This window comes from Macaca thibetana, chromosome 7, assembly GCF_024542745.1.
Source record: "Macaca thibetana thibetana isolate TM-01 chromosome 7, ASM2454274v1, whole genome shotgun sequence".
NCBI lineage: Eukaryota > Metazoa > Chordata > Mammalia > Primates > Cercopithecidae > Macaca > Macaca thibetana.
The window spans coordinates 95,440,999-95,454,210 of NC_065584.1; the positions used below are offsets into that span (position 1 = coordinate 95,440,999).

At 38.2% G+C, this 13,212-nt stretch overlaps 1 long non-coding RNA gene across 1 annotated transcript in view; it reads right to left on the reverse strand.

The window, feature by feature from the left end:
* Positions 1-357: 357 nt before the first annotated feature.
* LOC126959374 (uncharacterized) overlaps positions 358-13,212 on the reverse strand; it is a 30,114-nt gene continuing 17,259 nt past the window's right edge. Inside the window, exons 2-3 of the long non-coding RNA XR_007727509.1 lie at positions 7,507-7,622; positions 358-2,900 (exon numbers count right to left, since the gene is read on the reverse strand). This is a non-coding gene — a long non-coding RNA (uncharacterized LOC126959374). The remainder of the gene's footprint in view (positions 2,901-7,506; positions 7,623-13,212) is intronic.

Below are 13,212 nucleotides of genomic sequence, written 5' to 3' on the forward strand. Positions count from 1 at the left end.
GAATGTTTTGAAAGTGCTCTCCAAAGTAACATACATCCAGAAGAATCCATTTAAAGGTGGAGTCAGACTATTTCTGACCCAGTCCATTTGTTTTATGCACTGCCAGCAATATCATTGTAGCGGAAAACATATTTTATGGTGTGCTGGGTGGCTGGAGTAGCACTCAGATGCACGTGCACTAATTCCAGGTCAGCAAGAAAGTTCCAAAACACCCCTGACAAGACCCAAGCTGACCCCTTTTAACTCTTGAGTGAAATGTTATTTTACTCACCCAAGAAATCACTGAAAATAAAGCTATTTCTCAAAGAGGAATTTAAATAAATGCCAGAGAAAGAATAGTTCTCTCCAGGGCCTCATTCTGAACTTCCAATTTGTTCTTATTGCTGTTTTTTAAATAATAATGCATAGTATCAGGTGTGTTTTCCATTTCTAACCTCAGTATAACTACATACACTAACACACATGCTAGTTTGTCTTTTCCTGCTGTGTTCTTTCCACTTTCAGGAGTGTGGGAATATTTATGGGAAATTTCCAATAACTCGAGTGTATCTTTGAGATAAGGTAAGCCTAATGGGCCATGTAATGGGACAGAGGTGGCTGGTGGGGCGCCCTTCTTCTGGGTCAAAGGAACAGAGATATATCTGAGCAACTTCAGAAGGTAGCAGAAGAGAGAGGTGGTTACCATGTGCTGGCTAGAAAACTGAAGCAGGGAAGTAGAATGAAAGCGACATCCCTCTAGGAACCCGCTCTCCTGCATTCCACTCTCTTGTCTGTCGCTGACAGGCTTCTATCTATTTTCTCTACCAAAGAATTCCCTTTGCAACAGAGTACAGAAAAACTAAATCCAGAGCTTCGTGACTCTGACTTTCCTAAGTAGGATCATAATGATGATTGTCTATAGCATGATTTAAAAATTCACCAAATGTTTCTATACCTATTTTCTTATTCCTCAAAGTACAACTTCTCTCACCCTTCATTTGAATTCATCTCTATTCTACTCTAAATTAATATATTATCTATGAGGATTCAAAATCTTCATGGAAAGCAATCTCCCAAAATCCAAGTTACAAATCCCGAACAAAATATCTATCTACACCCCTGAACTAAAATCAAAGTCAAATTTATTCTTCATATTCACTGTGCACTGCTCTTTTATTCATCACCGTAACCATCACCTATAACTTTGGTTTTGCTCAAGCCATGGTCAAAGTACCATGTTGCTGAAGGATTGGAGGCTTTGTGACTCAAACAATTGAACAGAGACTTGACGATCCCCTTTGATTCAATTGCCATATGTCAGTTTCCTGTCTGTCCTGGAAAGCTGCACCTTTCTCAGAATCACCCATGTCCTGCTTTCTTTTCCTGTGTTGGGTGTATGGCTTCCGTCAGTTCCTCTGGGGAATGAGCTGCCCTTCTGTTGTGAAGCCTGTTTGCTTATCAACCTTTCAGGGAGGTTTTTGTTAAGGAGTCAGGAGGAAGTGCTCATCCAGATAGCACATGTGTCCATTCTTTTGGTGGTTGTAGTCACTAGGATTTCAAAAGATGTTCAATACATTAGCAATGATCAGCTTCTTTCAGCTTTTTCAGGGTTGCCAAAGAAAAGAAATGGCAGGAACTATTTCACATAACAGAAAAAACACAAATAGCCAACCAACAAAAGACCTCACACAAATCAATTAGAGAATTATTAGGAAGCAATAGCAAACTTTTCAAGAGAGAAGTAGACTTAGTTACGTCTTCATCTATATGCAAAGATTTGGAGGGAAATAAACCACAAATTTGTATTTCAGTTGCAATGTGATATTAGTATATTTTATTAGTCTTATACTTCCGTTTACATGTTGAAAACTATCCTAAATAGCCAAAACATGAATGTGAATAGATTTCTTTATCATATTTGTAAGGCTACAGGGGTAATTCATGAGCAAAACAGATACAGTAAATTCATGTATCTTCCACAAGGAAAGGCATCTTAGATTTCGTTGTAATTTTCTTAAAGTATTTCCAAAAATACAACCAAATCTGTAAGAATGGAGGTTAGAGTGAAACAAGGCACTGAAGCACCAACCTTTAAGTGGTTATTTCTACTCTCCTGTGTCTAAAGGCATCCTGGAAGAACATTTCTCACCAGCCAGAAGCCAGATGAAAGGATATGTTAAGTATCCTTATGGCTTCCCACAACTCTAAGATAAGTTCTTTCACTTATTCCCCCTTTTTAACAAAGTTATAAAATAACATCAGTGTGAGAATGTTTCATAATGTACTACCTGGGGTGAAAAACAACCCAAAATACTCTTCCATAGAAAAGCCTATAGAATATATCTTAAAACCCCAAATTATGCTCTTTAAATGGATAGCCCATCTACAGATCTTTTGTGAAGCAATTTTGTCCATAAAGAAAAATAATCATTTTCTCTATGATCTCTTGAGTAGGGTGACTCTTCTTGGTGCTCCCATTGTCAACACAATTGGTGCTTCCATTGTTTACTTTTATCATCACTGTGGTTGCTGATTGCTTTCCCAGTAGATTAACAAAAAGCTAATTCCAAGGGATTGTAGTGGCCAAAAAACTAATATGCATAAATGATTTTTCAGGGAAGGAAAGGTGACTAATGCATCAATTATTGAGAAATATATATAATGTTGTGTGTTACAAGTGCTATACTCTGCACCCATTAGTTCTACAATTACGTGTACATTTTACACAAATCACTATTTAATAAAAATAGGCATGATACAAATGTCAAAGCTATTGCTTTGTCTTTGAAAATCCACATTTAGGAAAATAATCAGCTTGCTTATGGGAGGGATGAAAAAGAATAATGGGAGATTAACTAATGGAGATACAATACTTACAAGAGAACCTCTGGACCCAGTAACTGCTTCTTCAAAATTTTCAACTAAGGAAACAAAAGAAGTTTCTTTATAAATATTCTCTTGCAGTATTACTTTCAATAATAAAAGTTTGAGAACAACTTAAATGTTCAACAGAGGGGATCGATTAGGGGAAAACGGGGGCAAGTTGATAGAATATTAGTAACCATTAAAATTGAAAATTATAAAAAAGGAGCAGTGAAACAGCCACACTAAAATATGGCATCTCTTTCCTCATTGGAACCATTTAAAATTCATATGTGATTTTTTACAAGGCCTGGAGAGAAAGTGAAAAACTTGAAAAGAGTAAATTTGTTACAGTAGTGGAGTTATATATATATATTTAATTTGGCACTCTTGCTGTATCCTAGTGTACTAGTTGAACTAAAAAATGTGTAAACTTAAAATTTCTTAGAAAGTCTAAGAGAGCAATAAATAAATTGACACATATCAGGAGTTATAGGAGGCCAACACCTGAGACGCACATGATGAATATACACAGTCAATGCTGAAATGTGAAGAATGAAATCTTCTGTGCCAACTGGACTGGACAGAGAGAGCCTTTGGGTAAGAGTCCTTCACTTATCTCTGTGCTTAATGGCTTTTTCCTTGAATCCCAAGGCTATGATTTTAGTTTTTTGCCTTGAACTTGTTTGTTCTCTTTGTCATGACAATGTTCTCCTGTTCCCACTTCCAAACTGCAATACCTTGCTAGAGGAAGTCCCTGAATTGGGTGGAAGTGAATACTGCTGTCTCACACTATCTAAATACAATGGAGCTACCAATATGAATATGGATATTATCTGTTGATTTTACAGTCCATCGAAACTATTGTTAAGTAACTTCTTCACTCTGTAAAATAAGAGACATATGCCTTTGAGAGTGTGCTATAGTGGCAGGAGGATGGTTTTGCAGTCAGACAGACCTGAGGTCAGTTTCTGGTTCTCCATCTATTATCATGTGAACTCCAACAAGATACTTACCTTCTGAAAGCCTCAGTGTCCTCCCACAAAAATGTACAACTTCAATAGTGCTGCTCTGAGACTTAACTATAGTGCTAGGCACATGAAAGGGGTTTAGCAAATGGTATTATTATTAAAACACTGCCAGCCAGGGCTGGGTGTTGGATGGGAAAACATTCACAGCCAGGAGTTGAATGGGTGGGAGGAAGCATGGAAGGAGTGTAAGGTAACCCAAACTTTTCAGGCATGAGTGGTTGGAGAGGGCTGTTCTTGCCACTAAGACAGACAAACACATGAATACAAAGTTGTAATTTTGGAAGAGCTGGTAGTAGGTTTTTATTTTCTTAGGGACCCATTCCATTTTTACCCTTCTCCTCTATTAGAAGAAAAGGTGTCTAGCTTCCTTGAAATCCTTTCTTTCTGATCGAAGCTCCTGCTCTCACTTCCTCCTTCAACTCTCCCTTGTGTCCATGACCTCTGGCCCTCCCTTTCAGCTGACAAGCCTTATGCCTGCCTCTTTCATGTACATGTTCCCTGTACTGAGGACAGCACATGTGACTCTTCAATGCTAGCTACCCTGTTTTCCTTTCCACTCTAAGGCTTGTAGGATGACTCGTTTTTCTAAACTCTGCCACATCTTCGTTATCGTCTCACAACTTAACTCCCTGCATCTGATGTCTACTCTCATGACTAATCTAAAATTGTATTTTCTCAAAACTCCAACCATGGCTTTCTTTTCTTTGGATTCACATCTTAATCTATATTTTCCTTGGTGTACATCCTTGATGTAGGACATGTTTTGATACTGCCATCTTCCTAAATGTTTCTCCTCATAGTCACTTCTATATTTGTCAGCATTTTCCCCTCTGTTCTCTTTACTTCAGTTAAACAATCTCCAATAGCTATGTAGTTAAGAAACTGTGTTGTAGCCAAGAACATTCTATTTGTATTTTCTTTGACCTTGCAACCTGGGCTTCTCTAAGCTTTAATTTTCCCATCTATAAAATGGGGTTAATAATCATATAACTGTTGTGAGGTTTAAACAAGGTAATGGTCAGCACAGGGCTTTATACACAGAAACCATCGAACAATGCTATTTGTGTTGCTGTTATTCTTTTTTTTCTTTTTTATGTTTTGGGACAGAGTCTCACTCTTTTGCCCAGGCTGGAGTGCAGTGGCGCGATCTTGGCTTACTGCAACCTCCACCTCCCAGGTCCAAGCGATTCTCCTGCCTCACCCTCCTGAGTAGGTGGGATTACAGGGGCACACCACTATACCTGGATAATTTTTGCATTATTGGTAGAGATGGGATTTCACACATTGGCCAGGCTGGTCTCAAACTCCTGACCTCACGCGATCTGCCAGCCTCAGCCTCCTAAACTGCTGGGATTATAGGTGTGAGCCACTGCGCCTGGCCTGTTGTTCTCTTTTAAAAAAATTAGATTATAAAAGAGTGCTTGGGATTGGAATTTCCTTGCTTGGGACTGGAAACACTTGGCACTCTCATGAAACAATTTTACCTGTTCTTGGGAACAGCTGAGACTAATTAGTCAATTATGATAATTTCTTTTAGGCAATATTTACAGTATTTCCTGAAAGATACTACAGTTGAATGAATACTATCTAAACATCTATAATTAAATTTCCTTTGCTTAAGGGTTATGGTCACTTACTCTTTATGTCATCCATCTCCTTGGACAGATGAGAAAGCAGCTTATCCCTCCTTATGCTAAACAAGGCAGTGATATGCTATTGCTTTTTTTCCCCACAAAACCACAAATAGCAACCTGGCAAACATAATTAAAAAGTCAGATAAGCCCTCTTTAGGTTAGAATTGATACCTTGTTTGTTCCAAACTCTAAACTTGACTCTAAGCCATAGTCAAGAAATCTCTTTCCTGTGCTCTCAACCACTAAACGAGCAACATCAGCACTGGCTTTTGAGATTAATCAAAAGGTGGAAGATTCAGAGGTTCAGACAGAGTGTACTGGAGGCATTAGGGAAAATATCTGGATTTTGGTCAGCATTGTTTCTGATGAGGAGTGGATTGGGAGAAAGACTGTGAAACCCATTATGAGTTTTCTGTCTTTGCTATATCTCATTGAAATAAAAATATCAAAAAGTTGCCTGAGCTTTATAAGGGAGATGTCCCTCAAGAGGTAGACTCAAGCACAAATCCTCAAATACCTCATTTGTTTCCAAATGTCTTCAAATATTGCCTTATTTAGACATCTTCCAAACCTTTTTCTCTAGAAACATTAGAGGTTTATCTAGACACAGTTTGCTACAGTGATGATGTCACACGTGTTTCACCTTAAATGGCTCACTGTCTAAATGAACTCAACACTCTTGCCCTCTTCCCTTGTTGCAGATGAACCAGCTTCATAAAGAAGGTCCCCATTTGTGCAGTCCTCCAGCTCTGAAACCTCACAGTCATCATTAACTCCTTGTTTCCTTTCCTCTAAAGCCCAAACTGTATCAGTCCCCAAATTCTCTTGACATTATCATTGAGATCTTGTTATTTATCTCCAGTTTCTTCTGTCTTTAACTTAATTCAGATCCTTTTGTGTCACTGTATGTCTGGAGAACAATGAAAGCCTCATAACTCTCTCATCTCACCAATCCATCTTGCAGGAATAATTGAACTAAGAGATTGCTTTTCATCATCTTTGACCTTTCAAAGACCCTGTATCTTCAGAGTGAAGACCAGATTGACATTACAGTCTTCAACCAGCTGGTGCAGACTATCATTACAAACTCACGCCTCTCACTGCTCTGGCGCATAAATTCTGTTTTCTATTCAAACTTGTACCAAAACCTGCTTTGTAGACTCTATAAAATACACTAAGAATAACAGCTCTTCTCCTCTCTGTCTTTGAACTATTGCCCCTTCTCCAGAGCCTAATTCAAATTTCATCTTTTCTGTGTGACTGCCCTAATCATTTAGTCAGATTTTTTGCCTACAATTTTTTAATACTTTCTCTAATAGTCTGTTCTCATGCTGCTGAGACTAAGCAATTTGCAAAAGAAAGGTTTAATGAACTTATAGTTCCACATGGCTGGGGGAGGCCTCACAATCACAATGGAAAGCAAAGAGGAGCAAGTCACATCTTACATGGATGGCAGCAGGCAAAGGGAGAGCTTGTGCATGGGAATTCCTCTTTAAAAAAACCATCAGATCTTGTGAGACTTATTCACTATCATGAGAACAACATGGGAAAGACTTGCCCCCATGATTCAATTACCTCCTACTGGGTTCTTCCCACAACATGTGAGAATTCAAGATGAGATTTGGGTGGGGACACAGCCAAACCATATCACTTTCTATAATATTAATAAATTTTTCAATCATGTCAGTTTCATTTCTCCATAGAATCTTTAACTTCATTGATGGTAAGGCCTACATTTCATACCTTTTGCAGTCCCTCCAATGGTCTGGCATAAGGACTTGTGCACGACATTAAAGATATTATTGATTGATGGCAGTAGAGTAGATGCTTGCATTCCAAAAGATGACTGAAAACATTAGAGTAGATGGATAATTCCTCACATCAGAAAGAGCCAAGTTTGGAATGTAAAGAATTAACTGTCACTTAATCAGGTTTGGTGCATATGACAGGATAGGTTGTGCACAACTTCAACAACAGTGCATAGCAGCACAACTACTTACCCCAGAGGTCAGAGCTGTAGGTATTGATACAATCTTGTAAGAGTCCATGAATTGGATGCATCCTGTGAAATTCATTCTATGCAGCTTACAAAATCTGGATGTGTCAGAGTTCTCACCTGGAGAACTCTGGAGAATGCACATAAATGACAACTGTTGCACAACAGTTGTTACCACACTGTCAAGGGGCATTCTTTTCTGTGCACAAACATCACACTATATAATTTTCTATCCTCGAAATTGTATTTTTCACGGAAAACGGTTCAGCCACTATGGGAACGAGTTTGGCAGGTTTTCAAGAAGCTAAACATAGAATTACCATATGACCCAGCAATTCCGCTTGTAGGTATATATCCAACAGAACTGAAAACAGATACTCAAATACACATATACACATGCTCCTGGCAGCACAATTTACAAGAACTAAAAGATGGAAACAACATAGTGTCTATCAATGAATAAATAAATAAACTAATTGTGACAGATACATATAATAAGATATTTTTAGCCATGCTATGATATGGATTAAACTTTGAAACAATATGCTAAGTGGAAGAAGCCAGACCCAAAAGTCCACATATTGTATGGTTCTATTTATATGAATTACTCAAAATAGGCAAATCCATAGAGACAGAAAGCAAATTGGTGTTTTGTAGGGGATAAGTAGGGGGAGGATACGAAATAATTATTTAGTAGGTACAGGGTACCCTTTTTGGGGTGATTAAAGTTATTTTGGGACTAGATTAAAGGAGTGTTCTCATATAGTTGTGAGTATATTAAATGACACCTAATTGTTAACTTTAAAATGGTTAATTTTATGTTATGTGAATTTTGCCTCAATTAAAAACATGGTTCTCCTTATTACTATGCAACATATTCATTATACTCATTGCTTTTTTAGTGTGTTTCCAGCATTACACTGTAAAGAAAAACAGTAAATAAATAAAACAGTTTCCCTGCCATCAAAGGTTTTTGAAACCATTTGGGAAGTAAGTCCTAATCAAAGCAATTGGATAATGATACAAAACAAACTATAAAAAGATAGTACCATTAGCATCTGAGAAGGGTTTGCTTTCCTTAATTCCTCCCCGGGTTTTCCAGATAGCTTTTGAACCTGGGCCAGTCACTTGATGTCTCTTAGTTAATAGAAAGAAAAGATTGAATGTGACAGTCTCTAGGATTACTACTGGGTTCAAAAGGATTGGGAGATTTTAAAGGTGATATTGTATGGCAGAGATAATATATGTTATAAGGAGCAAATTTCTGGAAAATACATGAGTGGCAACAGTCTCTGGCAAATACTTCAGAGGAGAGTCAAAAGTGTGGATGTTGTCTTTAGCCTAGAGGACAGCGTTGGAGAGGTTGCCGTTGCCATGCTACATGAGAAGAGAACCTAAAAATATTTTTAATATTGAACTAATATGAGAGAGTATATTTTCTGTAAAAAAAAAAAAAAAGTATATTCTTAAGTTATAGCTAAGTCACTCACAGATTATCTTCTATTCAAGTTATCTAAGGGCACATTCTTCTCCGTAACTGAGACCCAATCATATAAAAATATGGTGTCTATAATAAAATCATTAGAACCCCAACAGAAAACACATTATATTTCATCATAATGACAGTTAAATTTCACCACATATGAAATGAAGTTCTCAATTATGAATCTGTCCGGTTTTATCCTCTGGCAGTTTGGATTTAATGAACCGAAGTTGGGATGAGTAAGACTGAGGTGTGAAAGCATAGAAGGATTCATCTTTCATACTGTGTATTACCAACCTCAAATCTATCAGTTATTTCATTCTCTATATAAATCACACAAAACAAACTTCTCCCTAAGCAATAATTACACTAACGCCTTAAATAGACATTTTCTCAACATCCCTAGAGTAAATGCATTATTTCAAAGGATGATAAAATGTCTGATGAAAGGCTACCAGGATTGCTGCACGACTTTGCATTCCCCATCACCATGTTACAGAGAAGAGGACCCGGATTTTCTTCTTTCACATTCTTTTACGATACACGAATACTCTTTGAAAGGTGCTCTCCTTATCGCATTTCATCTGGTATGTAAATTGCCAAACTGCAAGTCTGCTTGTCTGAGATTGTTTTATAAACCATCATTGTTTATACATGTCACTGATTAGTTTCTTTTTTGTAGCTTGGATTGTTACTTATTTGAAAAACGTGTTGCTCTTCAACTGAAGTGCCCTTGCTTCTCCTTTCTCCAACTGGAGTGGGGTGGGACAGTGGAAGTAGACTGAGCAATTCTTAACCTGGGGGGAGCCACTTCCGGTCAGAACATCAATGACTGCCATTTGAATCAACAAAAAGAAGGAAATATCAATTTGAGTTTTGGAGAAGATGAATTTTCTTAGTCGCAAAACTTGGCAGGCTATGATTACCTGTGGCCAGATTGACACACGACCCTCTTCGCACCCTCCCTCCAGAAGCCCCTTCACACACATATCCACCGATAACATGCCCAGGTAGAGAGGGAACCCTGAACACATTGCCCCAGCCATTGCCTCTGGCTCCTTGGGTGCTGTGGCTGCAAGTACACCTTTCAGAAAAGCAAACAGAGATTTATGTTCCTTTTCACACCTTCTTCAGCAATCTTCTGTGGCAGAATATTTGGGAATGGGAACAAGTACAGTAGCAAAAAAGAAAAAAAAAAAAAGAAAAAGAAAAACTTTATGAATAATGGAACATTTCAAATCCATCTGGTTTCTGAGACATTTTTTAGTTTCTCACTACAGCCAATTATATAGCATGCTTGAGTGAGAACTGGTTCTATCCTGAGGCTCATTCTGCTCTCAAATTTCTACATTGATAGTTGCTACCAACCTCTGAGGTTGGTAGCCATATGGTAGTCCAATATGGTACTTTATACTCTACTTGTTATACAGTAGGTGATATTCTGGTGAACATAAATCCACATTGTAGTAGGCATCATAAAGGGAGACCCAGGGTGGGGAAGCTGGAGGGCCTTCCCAGATTTTGGCAACATGCAATAGTTTCCCTTTTTAGTTTAAGGATGCTGGGGAATTATTTCCATAGTTTTTCCTTTTGCTGTCTATGTATATCCAGTGTGTCCCTGAGTAAATGACGAGAGCCCATGAGAAAAATAGGGAAAAAATATTTTGGTTTTGGGAAAAGGCATTTCATTCATTCCATTCTTCAAGCATCTTGCATTTCTATAAACTTTTATTATGAAATATTTGAACTTATAAATGCATATCTATATACTATTTTTTCAATTTGTATATTTCAACTTATAATACTTACATGCATTTCAATTTACATATTTCATTATGTAAAAGTAGAGCTAATACTGTATTGAACCTTCGTATATGTCCATACATAGCTTCAAAAAACCACTCTCAAAAAATAAATTTAATATCATTGCTTCTAAAATTTTATATCAGTAATGCTTTATCATCATTAAATATCCAGTCAATTTACAGAGTAATGAGGACTTTATATTTGCCTATCAAATAAGCAGTTTTCTTGTTATCTAAAGGCCTCTCTAGATGACTCACTAGAGACTACTATGATTGTCCATTTCTACAGATAAGGGACTGAGGCTCCAGAAATGTAAATACATTGCCCAAACTTGCAAGGTAAACAAGGAACAAAGTGCAGCTCAACCTCAAATCTCTGCCACTCAAGTCTGTTGTATTAAACTGCTTTGCCAGGAGCTCTCTGGGTCTAGTCTTAACCTTAGAGAGGGAGGGCCATTGTGGACAGTCCCATGCAAACACCCAATTTCCAACAACATTTGGCTGACTCTATGTCTGTAGAACTGGACCCTCAGGAGGGTTATGAATATGCACTGAATACACATGATGCATTTATATGCATGGTGTATGTGGTTGAAGTTTAACCTTGCCACAGGAGACAATGAGGTTTTGCAGTCCTTCTTCAGTGACTGTAGCCTTCTCTGGCTTATTCTCAAGTCCACTCTCTTTTCCTCTTATTATTGCCACTAAATTACAAATCTTTCAAGGCAGAAATGTATTTTAAATGTTAACATACTTCTCCCCTTTGGCCAGCACTATATGTTGTATGTAGAAGTGAGAGGTGAAGCCTGCTGGACTTCCTGGGTCGAGTGGGGACTTGGAGAACTTTTCTGCCTTACAAGAGGATTGTAAAATGCACCAATCAGCACTCTGTAGCTAGGATTGTAAAACACACCAATCAGTGCTCTATAGCTAGCTAGAGGTTTGTAAAATGCACAAATCAGTGCTCTGTACAAACACATCAATCAGCACTCTATGGCTAGAGAGAGGTTTATAAAATGGACCAATCAGCATTCTGTAAAATGGACCAATCAACAGGTCATGGTCAGGGACAAATAAGGGAATAAGAGCTGGCCACCCCAGCCAGCAGTGGCAATCCGCTGGGTTCCCCTTCCATGCTGCGGAAGCTTTGTTCTTTCACTCTTCCGGATAAATCTTGCTGCTGCTCACTCTGGGTCTGCACCACCTTTAAGAGCTGTAACACTCACTGCGAAGGTCTGCGGCTTCATTCTTGAAGTCAGCGAGACCACAAACCCACAGGAAGCAACCAACTCCAGACACAGAGGGACTAGATAAATACTGGTTGAATGAAGGAATATGAACAAAGCCACTTGTAAGTATTGTAAATTTACTGTTAACCATTTTAGGTAACGTGTATCTAAATTTCATTCCAAACAGCCTATAATAGATTATGTAATATGTGCAATAGCTCCTCAAGCTAAACTGAACAAGACAGTAAAAATGTAGAATATTTAATACCATATTCCAAGTCACAGTCCAATGAAGGATGGCGTATCTTAACAAGTAAGTGATTTTTTTTTTTTTTTTTTTTTTTTTTTTTTTTTTTTTCTCTCTGTCGCCCAGGCTAGAGTGCAGTGGCGGGATCTTGGCTCACTGAAACCTTCGCCTCCTAGGCAGGAGTTCAAGCAATTCTCCCGCCTCAGCCTCCAGAGTAGCTGGGACTACAGGTGTGCACCACCACATTTGGCTAATTTTTTGTATTTTTAGTAGAGACAGGGTTTCACCGTGTTCGCCAGGATGGTCTCCATCTCCTGACCTCATGATCCGCCCACTTCGGCCTCCCACCATACTGGGTATTACAGGCATGAGCCACTGTGTCCAACCTGAATTTTGAATTTTCTGCATGTATCTACTCTGACCTTGGCATAGAGCATGTCAATCTGCTTTAGCTAACTACGTGCTTCAACACGTAGAAACATGGCTGCTTCAACAGGAAGATCTGAGTGGTTTTATGTGGCCGGAGGCTTTCATTTCTCCACTGAATAGTAAATTTTAAGCAGCAGAAAATGATTAACCCACAACTTAATGTATCATGGAACAGTATTTTAATTCAAGTGTATCAAAGAAGTATTCATGTTCTCTAGTTTTTACATTTATATTAGGTTTAATGTCTTTCATATTTATGGGGTGCCAGGTACTTGTGCAGTTGTGATTTCCCTTTTCATTAAAAGGTGTTTATACTGTTTTCCTTATTTCAAAACTAAGAAAACCGAGATATGTAAAGATTGATTGGATCAAAGTGACGTCAGCTGGGTGTGTTGAGCTGGCTGTCATACCAGCATCTCTGACATTTTAACTTGCACTCTTCCCTCTTTAGGAATCCCTACTTTTTGGGTTTCTCCAATAAAGTAGAGTCACCAGTATAAGAATGAGAGGCATCTGT